The sequence below is a fragment of the Mobula birostris genome, chromosome 25 (genome assembly GCF_030028105.1).
Source record: "Mobula birostris isolate sMobBir1 chromosome 25, sMobBir1.hap1, whole genome shotgun sequence".
NCBI lineage: Eukaryota > Metazoa > Chordata > Chondrichthyes > Myliobatiformes > Myliobatidae > Mobula > Mobula birostris.
In genome coordinates, this window is record NC_092394.1 from 42,161,393 (window position 1) to 42,175,137 (window position 13,745).

The window sequence follows — 13,745 nt, forward strand, 5'->3', positions numbered from 1 at the left end:
CATGGAATTTATTGACTGCAAAATTAATTGAGTATCAGAACAAATAAAAATAGTTATGAATGTACAGTATGACATCAAGTGATACCATAGTCACAAGATTTTTTATGACAGCAGGATGCAAACAAATGGAAGTACTTCTGATTATATGGAAATACATAGATTTGACAGCATAGAATAAGACCAGTTCAGCCACATAGGCATTGCTGTACCTAACCTTCACTCCAGCATCCTCCAAATCTTCCTCATTATATCCCTCTATTTCCTTTACCCAACCATTTAAAACCACCTGTACTCTTTGTATCAAGTAAAGTAGCATAGCAGTTAGTATAACGCTATTACAACTCAGCAGTCAGAGATCGGGTTTCAATTCCTGCTGCAGTCTGTGAGGGATTTGTACATTCTTTCATTCTGTCCATGACTGCATGTGATTTCTCCCATATTTCAAAATGTACAGATTAGGGTTAGTAAATTGTGGGCATGCCATGTTGGTGCTGGTGACATTTTCAGCACATATTCAAACTGTTCACCTTTGAAGCAAATTACACATTTCACTGTCTGTTCAAATGTACACAAATAAATATAATCTCTTATAAGAATATAAGAACTTTAGACAGGTGCAGCTTTCAATTTTCAACTCTATCAGGTTAGACCAGTTACTTATAAGTTTCTTATTAAGTTTCTGGTAAACACCTTAGTAATGTTGTCTTCTGACTTAAATCATACTGTTTAATCTTTCAAAAAGTAATCATTTAATTGACTTTAGATGACCCCTCATCCTACTTCTTTGAAGGCACAAAGAGCCACTTCAATGATCAAAAATGGATTCCATGTATAGAATGAGGTTATGTCCATTTCCAGATCATGTAATTCCACTCTATATAGACAACTGGGCATTTTTCATTGGCAATTGAGCTTGTGTATGTGTATTGTGTAAAATGGACTCTTGCCCCAGAGTAATGCACAAGCTCAGATTGTTGTTCACATCAGTACCAAAGACATGGGTAGGAAGGGTGACAGGTCCTGCAAAGTGAGTTCAGGGAACTGGATTCTAAAAGAGTAGGACCTCCAGGGTAATGATCTTAGGATTCCTACCTGTGACATCTGCTGAGGCCGGAAATAGGAAGGTACTGTAATACATTTTAATACATGACTAAGGAGATGGTGCAAGAAGGAAGGCTTCAAATTTTTGGATCATTGGGCTCTCCTCCAGGGTATGTGGGATCTGTAGATGGGATTCCATCTGAACTGGGGGGGTGGAAGTACTATCCTTGTGGGAAGGTTTGCTGGTGCTACACGATGGTGTTTAAACTAGAGTTCTAGGTGGATGGAACTGGAGCGCCAAAGCAGATAGTGGAGTAGTTGAGGGGAAATATGGCATTAAGCTTACATACAAAGTCAGAAATCAAAAGGCTGAGCATTGCGGGACTAATCTTCTGAGTTGTGTGTATTTAAGTACAAGAGGTATTTTAGGAAAGGCAGATGAGCTTAGAGCATGGATCAGCACATGGAATTATGAGATTGTAGCCATGACTTGGTTGCAGGAGGGACAGGACTGGCAGCTCAATGTACCAAGATTCTGTTGTTGTAGATATGATAGAGAGGGAGGGCTTTAGGGGTGGGCTGGCATTTCTAGTCAGGGAATATGTCGTGGTAGTGCTCAGACTGGCAGACTGGAGAGCCTGTCTACTAACGCTATATGGATAGAACTGAGGAATAAGAAAGGAATGACCATGTTAACGAGATTATGTTATGGGCCACCCAATAGTCAGTGTGATTTATAGCAGCGGTCCCCAACCACCGGGCCGCAAAGCATGCGCTACCGGGCTGCGAGGAAACGATATGATTTGGCGATAGGAGTCAGCTGCACCTTTCCTCATTGCTTGTCATGCCCACTGTTGAGCTTGAACGCATGCGAGGTCATTACCTGCGCGTCATCCGTGTCAGCGCGGGAAGGAGATCAACTCCTCGAGCTTGCAAATGACTGCGGGCTGAAAAGTATGTTTGACATAACATCTCTGCCGGCATTCTGGATCAAGGTCAAGGCTAGATATCCTGAGGTAGCCAGGAAAGCACTGAAAACGTTGCTTCCATTTCCAACATATCTCTGCGATGAATGCAACGAAAACTAAATTGCGGAATAGACTGGACATAAGGAACCCCCTTCGAGTATCGCTGTCTCCCGTCACCCCTCGATAGGACCGTCTTGTTGCAGGGAAAAAAGCCTAGGGCTCCCACTAATTCAGCGATATTGGTGTGTGCAATGATTTTATATGTTCATACGGGGAAAATATGTGCTGTCTGTTTAATATCCAAACATTACTTAAAATATTATGATGCTATTGACTTATATGACCATATAACAATTACAGCACAGAAACAGGCCATCTCAGTCCTTCTAGTCCGTGCCGAACGCTACTGTCACCTAGTCCCACCGACTGCACTCAGCCCATAACCCTCCATTCCTTTCCTGTCCATATAGCTGTCCAGTTTAACTTGAAATGATAATATCAAACCTGCCTCTACCACTTCTACTGGAAGTTCATTCAATACTTACTTCAAGCTCCCCTGTCCTCCTCGATAATTGACTTATCACTATATTCATGCGAGGAAAATATGCGCTATGTGTTTAATATTAAATTCGTTAGATAAACCCTTTTAGAAACGAAATTGAGTGTATTAGCTACTTATCACTTATATTCCGGTCGTGATTAACACCCCCTCCTGAACAGAATCGCCAAAAATGATTTGTAGAAAAAATCGGCACGTACATGCATGCGCACTGGTGCCCGCGCAAGGCTTCATGGTCATTGTAGTCTCTCAGGGTAAACGTATTTGACTGCTACTCTTGTCCGTTGGCAACCCTACACCCCACCCCGGGTCGGCCGGTCCGCAAGTATATTGTCAATATGAAACCGGCCTGCAGTGCAGAAAAGGTTGGGGATCCCTGATTTATAGAATCAAATTTGTAGAGGGATCACAGATTGTTGCAAGAAACATGATGTTGTGATGGTAGATGATTTTAACTTTCCACATATTGACTGGGACTTTCACACTGTAAAAGGGCTGGATGAAATAGAGTTTGTCAAATGTGTTCAGGAACGTTTGCTTAATCAATACTTAGAGGTTCAAACAAGAGGAGGAGTTCTCATCGTAGGATCCACAGACTCCTTGCGAAATGGTATTGGTCCATGGCATAAAAAAAGTTTGGAACCCCTGAACTAGAGAGAGTGTGATACTAGATCTCCTATTAGAGAATGAGACAGGGCAGGTGTCAGAAATTTGTACAGGGGAACACTTTGCATCTTGTGATCATAATGCCATTAATTTCAAGGTAGTTATGGAGTAAGATAGGTCTGGGTTGAGATTCTAAGTTGGAGAAAGGCCAATTTTGATGGTATCAGAAACGATCTGGCAAGTGTGGATGGAGACAGGCCTTTAAAAGTGGAATTTTGAGAGTACAAAGTCTGCGTGTTCTTTTCAGAATAAAAGGCAAGGATAACAGCCTTTCTTGGTTTTCAAGAGATATTGAGGCTCTGGTTAAGAAGAAGGGTTGCATAGCAGGTATAGTCAGCAAGGAGCACATGAAGTGCTTGAGCAGTAATGCAAGAAAAAGAAAACGCTTAAGAAGGAAATCAGGAGTGCTTAAAGATGGCATGAGGTTGCTCTAGCAGACAAGGTGAAGGAGAAGGCTTCTACAGATATATTAATAGTAAAAGGATAGGAAGTGACAAAATTAGGCCTCTTCATGATCAGAGAGATCATCTATGCTTGGAGTTGAAGGAGACGTAGGAGATTGTAAATTGATTTTTCGCACCGATATTTACTCGGGAGATGGACATAAAATCTATAAAAGTGAAACAAAGCAGTAGTGAGGTCATAGATCATATGGAGGTTACAGAGGAGGAGATGTTTGCTATCTTGAGTCAAATTAGGGTGGATAAATCCCCAGTGCCTGACAAGTTGTTCCTTTGGACCTTGTGGAAGACTAGTGTAGAAGTTTCATGGGCCCTAGCAGAGATATTTAAAATGTCCGTAGCAATGGATGAGATCAGGAGAAGTGAATGTTAATGTTGTTCTGTTGTCTAAAGTAAGCCAGAAAATTGTACGCTGGTGAGACAGATGTCAGTTGTGGTTAAGTTGTTGGAAGATATTCTAAGGGACCAGATATATAAGTATTTAGACAGATAGGAAATGATAAGGGATAGTCAACATGGATTTGTGTGTGGTAGGTTGTATCTAACCAATCTTATAGAGTTTTTTGAGGAAGTTCACATGAAAATCGATTATGGCAAGGTATGGATATTGTCTACGTAGATTTTAGCAAGGCCTTTCACAAGATCCTGCATAGAAGGCTGGTCATGAAGGTTCATTTGCTTAGTATTCAGGATGAGGTAGTAAATTGGATTGGAATTTAGCTTTGTGGAAGGAGCCAGAGAGTGGTAGATGATTCTCTGTCTGACTGGAGGCCTGTGACTAGTGGTGCACTGCGGGGACTGGGGCTAGATCCATTGTTTTTGTTATCTATATCAACGATCTGGATGATAATTTGGTGAACTGGATCATCCAATCTGCAGATGACACCAAGATTGGGGGTGTAGTGGACAACAAGGAAGGCTATGAAAGCTTGCAGTGGTATCTGGACAAGCTGGAAAAATGGCAGATGGAATGTAATACAGACAAATGTGAGGTGTTGCACTTTAGGAGGACAAACCAGAGTAGGTCTTACATTATGAGCGGTAGGAACTGAAAAGTGTGGTAGAGAGATCTGGGAATACAGATCCATAATTCCTCGAAAGTGGCGTCACAGGTAGGGTCATAAAGAGAACTTTCGGCTTATTGGCCTTCATAAATCAGTATTGAGTACAGGAGTTGGGATGTCATGTTGAAGTTGTATAAGATGTTGGTGAGGCTTAATTTGGAGTATTTTGTCCAGTTCTTTTCACCTATCTACAGGAGAGATATCAATAAGGTTAAAGGAATGCAGAGAAAGTTAACAAGGATGTTGCCATTACTCGAAGATTTGAGTTATAGGAAAAGGCTTAATAGGTTAGGACTTTATTCCTAGGTGTTAAAGGGAACATGAGGGAGAAATTTTTCACTCAAAGTTTGGTGAGAGTGTGGAATGAGCTGCCAGTGGAAGTGATGGATGTAGGTTTGATTTCAACGTCTAAGAGAAAATTAGATGTAGATACATGGATGGGAGGGGTATGGGGGGCTATATTCCAGGTGCAGGCAAATGGAACTAGGCAACTAGGCAGAATTAATAGTTCAGCACCGACTGGAGGGGCCAAAGGGCCTGTGTCTGTGCTATTATTTTCCCTTTTACATCTGCAAAATCTCTATGCCCTGCAATACAATATGATTTTCCAGTTTCCTGGTTCTATTTGGCTCAGTTTCACCATGGATTTCCAGTCTCCCATTTTACACCAGGATAGCTTCAGGCCCTTCAGTTAATTCTTCCTTGAACAGAAACCTAACCAGTCTCCCTCAACCACCATCCTTTTTCACAGCTGAATCCATTGAAACACTAAGCATTCTATTTAAATTTTCTCAGTTCCTCTTAATCAGATATGTGCTTATGGAACCCTGCAAATGTGCATGTTTTGCCTCTGTCTTCTTGGGATAAATGGAACTGTCCTTGTTTTAATCCTATCTTCATCTCAAAGAATGGGTAAATGGCAAAGCCACATGACTATACCTCTTCCAGTTCTCCCCAACTCCATCATATCCCTTTTAATGACGGAACTTTCCACCTCAGAACTCCGAAATATCTTCTTTGTCTCTTTGTTGTTGTTTCCTCTTCACTATATTTCACTATATCTATTCCATTTCTCTTTTATCTCATCCTTCTCCTACTATCCACAGCAAGGATAGCAATCTCCTTTGTTCTCATCCTCAATCTCAATTTCCACTTTCAGTGGACCATTCATCATGGGTTCCATCACCTTCAGTATGATGCCATTTCCTGACACATGCTCCATTCCCTTCCCCTTGTGAAGGACCAGTTCCTTCCATTACTCAGTTGTTCATCTTTTCCATCGACAGCAACTTTCCTCTCAAACTGAAACATCCTATGAAACTGCTAGAGATGGAACAACTGTTGTTTTATCTTTTTCCCTCTATCCTAATCCAGAGATCTTCCAGATGAAGCAGTTATTAATTGAACAAAGAATAGTCCAGAGGAACAGGGGCTTTAGTCCTCCATGTTGGCACTGACCCTGATGCCAATGTAACTAATCCCATTTGCCTGCACATGGTTTGTATCCGTCCATTCCCTCCCTGTTCATCTGCCTATCTAAATGTCTCATAAACATTGTTAAAGTATCTACACCTACTATTCCTTTATACTTCCTCAGTTAGTGCACTGAATTCTAATTTACTTCATACAGCATTGAACAGATCCATGCCAGCCTCCATAAATCTCATTCCACCTTTCCTCATTTCCTCATAGACCTGCATTTTTCACTTCTCACATGCTCATCAACTCCCCTTTGACTCTTTCACCATTAACCTATAAGAGGATACAGGTTTCCCCCGCTATCCGAATGTAGAGCATTCCTATGAAACTGTTCGTAAGCCGAAATGGCATAAAGCGAAGAAGCAATTACCATGAATTTATATGGGAAAATTTTTTGAGCGTTCCCAGACCCAAAAAATAACCTACCAAATCAAGCCAAATAGCACATAAAACGTAAAATAACACTAACATATAGTGAAAGCAGGAATGATATGATAAATACACAGCTATATAAAGTAGAAAAAATGTATGTACAGTGTAGTATTCACTTACCAGAATCAGGAAGTTTGAGCCAAAATCGATTTGTCGAAAAAAATCGGCACATACACGCATGTGCACGTCACGGATTCACATGTACACTCACGTCATGCATACGCACACACCTGCCCACGCAAGGCTTCATGGTCATGATAGTCTTTCTTGGGGTAAACACAAGTTTAAAGTGAGCGTCTTTTTTCGTAAAAGTGAAAATCCTCTTTCAGTTAACGAAAACAGGTACTAATGTAGGTCTTTCGTAAAAGCGAAATGTCGTAAGGAGAACATTCGGAAAGCGGAGGACACTTGTATTGTCTTTGGAATGTGAAGGGAAATTGGAGATGCATGGAAACCACAAGGAGAATATACAAGTTTTGTACAGATAGTTCCTACGATCAGGATAAATTTGGTTGCCTGCGTCAGTGAGAGAGAAGTGCTAGCTGCTGTGCTAGTGTGTTGCTCTTAGTTTTCACAACATACTCTCTTCGTTGAAGAAATCAAAGAAACCAAATAAAGATTGGTTGCAAACCAGAGAAAATCTGCAGATGCTAGAAATCCAAGCACACAAGATGCTGGAGGAACTCAGCAGTCCAGGCAGCATCTATGGAAAAGAGATGCTGCCAAAGGATGTCGTCCTGAAATATTGACTGCACCTTTTTCCATAGATGCTGCTTGGCCTGCTGAGTTCCTCCAGCATTTTGTGTGTGTTGCTAAAGATTGGTTGACAATTTTACAGAATGTATCAGTTCAGAGATTCAGTTGCTTGTTGCTTTAGTTATCCATTTACTCTCCCTCTAACACCTCTTACACTGTTCCATCTTCCAGTTAGGCACATTAGAGCTCCAAAACTGAACACTGAGTTCAAGAGTTTTCAATAATAAGCTTTTCCATGTTTTATAACAATTATCCAGTTCTAAAGTAACATTATCAGTCTGTAACATTAACTCAGTTTTGTTCTCACCATTAATGCTGCCTGGTTTGTTGGATATTCCGAGCATTCACTTTAATTTCCAACTGCAGTGGTTTGTGTCTCACCGTTCCAGCATTGTTTTGTATTCTCTCTGCACTCATCCATCTTTATTCTCACATGACCTTCAGAGAGATCAGCTCTGAATAACACAACTCTGTCAAACTCTCAGCCAGTGCCTCACTTGGTTTCCACTCTATCTCAGACATTACCTTTCTACACTCCTGCCTCTTCCCTGCGTTGTAAAACATATTTGATTTCCTGGTTGTGATGAAAATTCCTCAACCTGAAACATTGTCTCTGCTTCTCTCTCTATAGATATTTCCTGACCTAATAAATATTTCCAACACTTTATCTTTTTAATTTAAGAAGCCCATTGAGGAAGATTTTATGTTTGGAAAGAATTGGAGCAGATCAGAGAAATGAAAGTGGAAGTAAAGTTTATGCCATATAAACCATAGTGTTATTTGCCTTAAGATAATGAAAAGAGCATATATATGATGAAAACCAGATTAATAGATAGGGCAAAACCTGATTTTTGAGAATAAATCTTGGCAGTGAATAGGCAGCAATATTATCAAATAATGATTTAGAACAATAATAGAAATGCTTAGAATAATGTGGAATAGAATTCAGAAAAATATATATTCAGCTTAAAGGAAAGAACAGTCTTAACATTCACGTGATTGGAAGATATATACATACATTACGTGTAAATATACGTAAATTATGGTGTTGGGAAAAGAATAATGAAATATTTCCAAATCAGGAATATAACATAGGGAATTTATAGGTGGTAATGTTCCAATGCATCTTTTGCTTTTGCCCCTTGCTGTACAGTTTGCAGATTTTGGAGGTGCTGATGGTATAATCTAGGTCAATGACTGGAAACCATTTTGTACTAATGTGCCTGTTTGGGGGATAATTTAATCATTGACTTTGCATTAAGGTTTTTGGGAGACCAAAGTCAGGAAGAATAAAATGAGAATAGAAGGACAAATAATGTGAGATGAAGAATGAATGCTTCTGGTTAATTCTTTGCTTGTTCTAAATTTCTCTCAATCTTTTTGGTACCCTTTTGGCTAAAGTCCACTTAATAGTACCCTCAAGTTGTTTAGTTTGCACAGTGGATCTGTCTTCCTGTGGAGTTTCTTTTGTTTCTCGTTTGGGTTATCTATTTATTATGATATAGGGTATCAATTAATTGCTGATAATGTGCCCAGATAACATAATCAAATTAATTTGTTAAATATATATCACATAACTTGTGTACACAATAAGATAAAATTGCATCATGGTTTTCAAAAAATTAACATTTTATGCAATATATTTTGTAGTCAGCACATGGCCTAGTATGTTGCTGTGGAATTTACATGTCCCTTCCCTGCAGTTTAGGAAGTTCTGACTTCTTCCTTTGGACCTGTAGGTAACTCTGGCTTACATTGCCATCTTCTGCTACTGCACCCATGAATCCACTGTTGGATCTCCTACTCCGTTCCTCTGAACTTGCATTGCTTCAACGGGCCACATCTATACTTAAGCTTCTGTTTCTTATGTTCTTATGATAAAAATAGTAATTGATTAAGGAACACGCACAAAATGCTGGTGGAACACAGCAGGCCAGGCAGCATCCATAGGAAGAAGCACAGAGGACGTTTCAGACTGAGACCTTTTGTCAGGACTTAGGTTTCAGATTTTACATTACTCTAGCTTAAAATAACTCAAGATGATATTTTATTCTGGGGTTACTAATCGATCTAGTCTCATTAACCAGTACCTTATCAGGTTTTATTTTGGTGATTTTATATTTTTGATCTAAATAATCACCTTGAACATGTTCTTTAAACTGTTCTTACTCTTACCCATAGTAATTGATCATTCTATTTAAAGATCATAATCCTCCATGATTGTTGCATTGGCTTTGTTATATGCAGGTTTCTTGATTTCTCTTGCTATCAGTCTCTAAGTAGAGTTTTTATATAAATTAATCTTTTATATCTCATCTAACTAATGCAATTACTTTTGTAGCTAAGATAATTTTTCATCTGTCTTTATGTTATCCTTCATTATCAAATCTAACCTTCCCTCTGCCGTCAAGCCATCAGCACAATCACTCTTGTCTGTTACTTTGAAACTCAAATACCTTGAAACATTTAGTTCTCAATCTTGGACACCATCCAACCATGCATCTATAATGCCTTTAAAGTCAGACCCATTAATCTCCATTTGTACTATCAATCTGTCCAACTTTTTGTTTTAGAAATATTCCATGCATTTATATTACGCACTTTTAGTTTTAACATTTTATCATTTTGATTGGTTTATTTTGTACCTGGGAAATGGTAAATAAGAGGTTTCTTATCCAATCACAACAGGGAAACCTGAAATGCATCTTATGTCCATTCCTCCAGTTATTTATACTTACCCATGAAAATAAAACTAAGCACACTGCTGGAAATCTAAAACAAATTCAGAAAATGCTGGGTATAATCATCAGATCAGGCTGTATCTGTAGAGAGAGGTAACCTTTGTGTAGGAGTGGTGAAATAATCACAAGGTATTTGATCGTCATGTGACAGCGAAATAATAATCCTCAGGGATACAGGGAACTAAAAATAGGGAGAATAGGACTGATGGGATTGCAATATTGCAATTCGGTGGGAGGAGAAGATGGCGGCGTGACGCAGGGCGCGTGGCGTCTCTGGTGAATGATGTCTGTAATCTGTCAAGTAGGATGCTGTGCACAATTCTGATTTGATGGAGGCAGATGTGAGAGCACGGAGGAACATCTGGTGAAACTTCTGAAATGCCTGTTTCGCTGCCGCCGCTACTGTATGATCCAAAAACACAGGAGGGGAAGGCCCGAATCCTCGGCTTTGCCTGTTGCTTGACGGCCGGGGCTGAGGTCGAAGCGCTCGGCAGAGGTGGTGTTCGGTACTCAGTGTCGGAGGGATGGTCGAAGACTCAACGTTTTCGGACGGACTCAGAGTCAGACTGTGGTCGGGTGCTTCCAGGATGTTGCATCGGCAAGTTTGCGGCGCTGGAAGCTTATGGCAGGGAGAATTTTCTCCTTTCTACCATCTGCATGAGATGATGGGCTATCGGGACTTTGAGACTTTTTTTTCCCGTGCCCATGGTCTGCTTTTATCAAATTACGGAATTGCTTTGCACTGTTGTAACTATATGTTATAATTATGTGGTTTTTGTTAGTTTTAGTCTTGGCCTGTCTTGTGTTTCTATCATACTGGAGGAACATTGTATCATTTTTTAATGCATGCATTTCTAAATGACAATAAAACGAGGACTGAGTGTCCTCATAATCTAATCTAATCTAATATTGGCACAGAAACTATTGTAAGTGAATATTTCCTCTATCTATTGTTTCTACTTTTACATCAATAAAGTATGACTATGATTATGACTATCATTTGCTGCAGTTCCTTAATGTCCTGCATGACACAGAGGTCAGTTTTGGATGACATTCTATACCATCACTAACAGTATCTACATCATAATAATAATACTGACCCCGCCTCTGACTCAGTTTACCTGCTGTTGACATCCTCATCTGTTGTTACTTTGTTACTTCTGGCTAATCACATTAATTAATTGCCTGGCCTTTCTTGTTCATTGAAAACTCTACTGTTTTTTTTGCAGCTTGCACTGAATTCTATTCTCCCACTGCTCTGATGCTCACTGGTGTACTATATATTTGCTCCTGGTAAACATAGTTGATTTTAACATTGTTTTCCTTGTTTTCGACCTTAACCTCTCCCTACCCCTGCTTTGCAATAATCTGCCCTTTAACCTTATGTGATATAATTTGTCCCCCATTGATATCTATGGTTTCAGTTTGCAAAACTCAGCTCAAGAATTCCATTCCTTAATAGATCCTGCTCTTTATCTCTTATATATGTATATGTAACTTAAATAAGTAGTGCAAAACTAGCAATAAAAAAGTAAAAAAGTAGTGAGGTAGTCTTCGTGGGTTCAATGTCCATTCAGAAATCTAATAGCAGAGGGGAAGAAGCTATTCCTGAATTGTTAAATGTGTGTCATTCGCCCTGATGGTTGCAATGAGAAGAAAACATGGCTTGTGTGATGGCCATCCTCGATGCCTTTTTGAGGCATTGCTCCTTGAGAATAAATATATTATGATTATTTAGACATTAAGCTTGAAACAAGGAAGGTGTGTTTCAGAATTAATATGTAGGCATCCTAAGAACAGCCCACCAACCTATTGTAAACTGAGACCAACACCATAAATTCTAAATGGGTAGTAAAGGATATTGGCAAGGCATCTGAGTGGTTAGGTATTTCTTCTAGTGATTATGCAGAGATAAGATTTGATAATATCTTCAGCCCATATCTCAAGATTTGTATGTTAAATTAGCAGCAGAAAGGTCTTTGCTAAATTAGACTTGTTTTATACCTACAGTATGCTCATCTTAATGTAGGTAATGAAAGCCAGCCCTACTTGACAAATAATACCTGCAAAGGGATATATAGATATAGATATATATATATATATACACAAAGCTATCACATGAGGTGAAACATTCTAGGTAACTGTGGATAAAATGCTGCCTTCTATATGCAGTCAGGTTGACATTTTAATTGCCACCATGAGCAAAACCTTTGGACAATGTTTTAGGTTTTGATTCAATTTTCAAACTCTTTTCAAAAGGAAGTACTTTTCTTCTGTGTATGAGTGGATAAAAACAGGTTGTAGCTAGGTATAGAGAATTTTGAGGTCACCATCAAAACCAGAAAAGACAGAAATATTATTGAGATTTTGTCATTCCTAGGGGTTGTCAGTATCACCTCAAAGACAGACAATAAAAGCTGGCTTTTTCAGTGATGCTCTGATCCTCAAAAGTAAGTAAATTAAAAGAAAATGTACGTTATTAGGTGTCATTCGTTTTAAGGGAATGAACCTTAGATTTGTGGTCGGACTACAAATTGTTTGGTAACAATTCCAACTGCATGGGTCAATTCAATATCAGTGATATTTAAGAAGGATTTACAGCTACATATATGATTGTGTATAAGATTATTACTACTACTATGTTGACTCAGGCCTAGGGGGGCCAGTGTTGGGCACGATGGCGGACTCTCCACTTCTCCCTCTCCCTCATTAGTGTGTTCAGTTCATCTACATTAGCCGTGCCGCTGTCTTCTAGGAGCGTGTTGACCATAGTCTTTGGAGGGCGTCCAGGGTTCATCCTCCCATGCTTTGGTTCCCATGTGATGACTAGGCTGGCAGGTAGCTCGGGGTGGCGTAGACAGTACCCCGCTAATTGCAGTCTTCTCACCTCGATTTTCTTAGGGAAAAGGGAACTATTTATTGCAGGGGTTCCCAACTTCTTGTATGCTAATGAGCCTTACCATTAACAGAGGGGTCTGTGGACCCCAAGTTAATGGAGTTAGGGTTAGGGTAAGTAGCTTGAAAACACATACCACCTTAGTGAAGGACATCTATTCCACTGTTCATACACTCAAAGATGAACTCTTGATCTCCCAATCTATCTCAATGTTGTTCTTTCATCTTTTATGTCTATGTGCACTGCACTTACACTGTAACTGTAACACTATATCTACATTCTGTTTTTTTTAATACCAATGTGATTAGGTATGGCATGATCTGTCTGGGTGGCATACAAAACAGAAAAATTTTATGATCTCTTAAAACATGTGACAATAATGAACCAATGTAGGATTCATTACGGTTGCTGGGTTATTTGTAGTTTAGGAATGTTGTAACCCAATTTTTAGACATGGTCCTAGGCTTGTATTTAGACCAGCTTTCTCTTGTAAGGTTTGTTGTCCGTGCCTGGCCATTGCAAAAATAGCCTTTTCCTCTTGTGACTTTGCCTTTGGTTGGTGTAATATTGTTGGTCGCAGGGTCAATTGCAGTGTCGGATGGTCTATAAATGAAAGTAGCTTCTGAAGTGGTAAATCAGTGTTTTTCTTTCCACGCATAAGCTGTTCAGTTGAAGCCTGCAA

At 39.5% G+C, this 13,745-nt stretch overlaps 1 protein-coding gene across 2 annotated transcripts in view; it reads left to right on the forward strand.

The window, feature by feature from the left end:
* The window catches only part of tmem132e (transmembrane protein 132E), a 601,125-nt gene that overhangs the window by 261,237 nt on the left and 326,143 nt on the right, over window positions 1-13,745 (forward strand). The window lies entirely within an intron of this gene.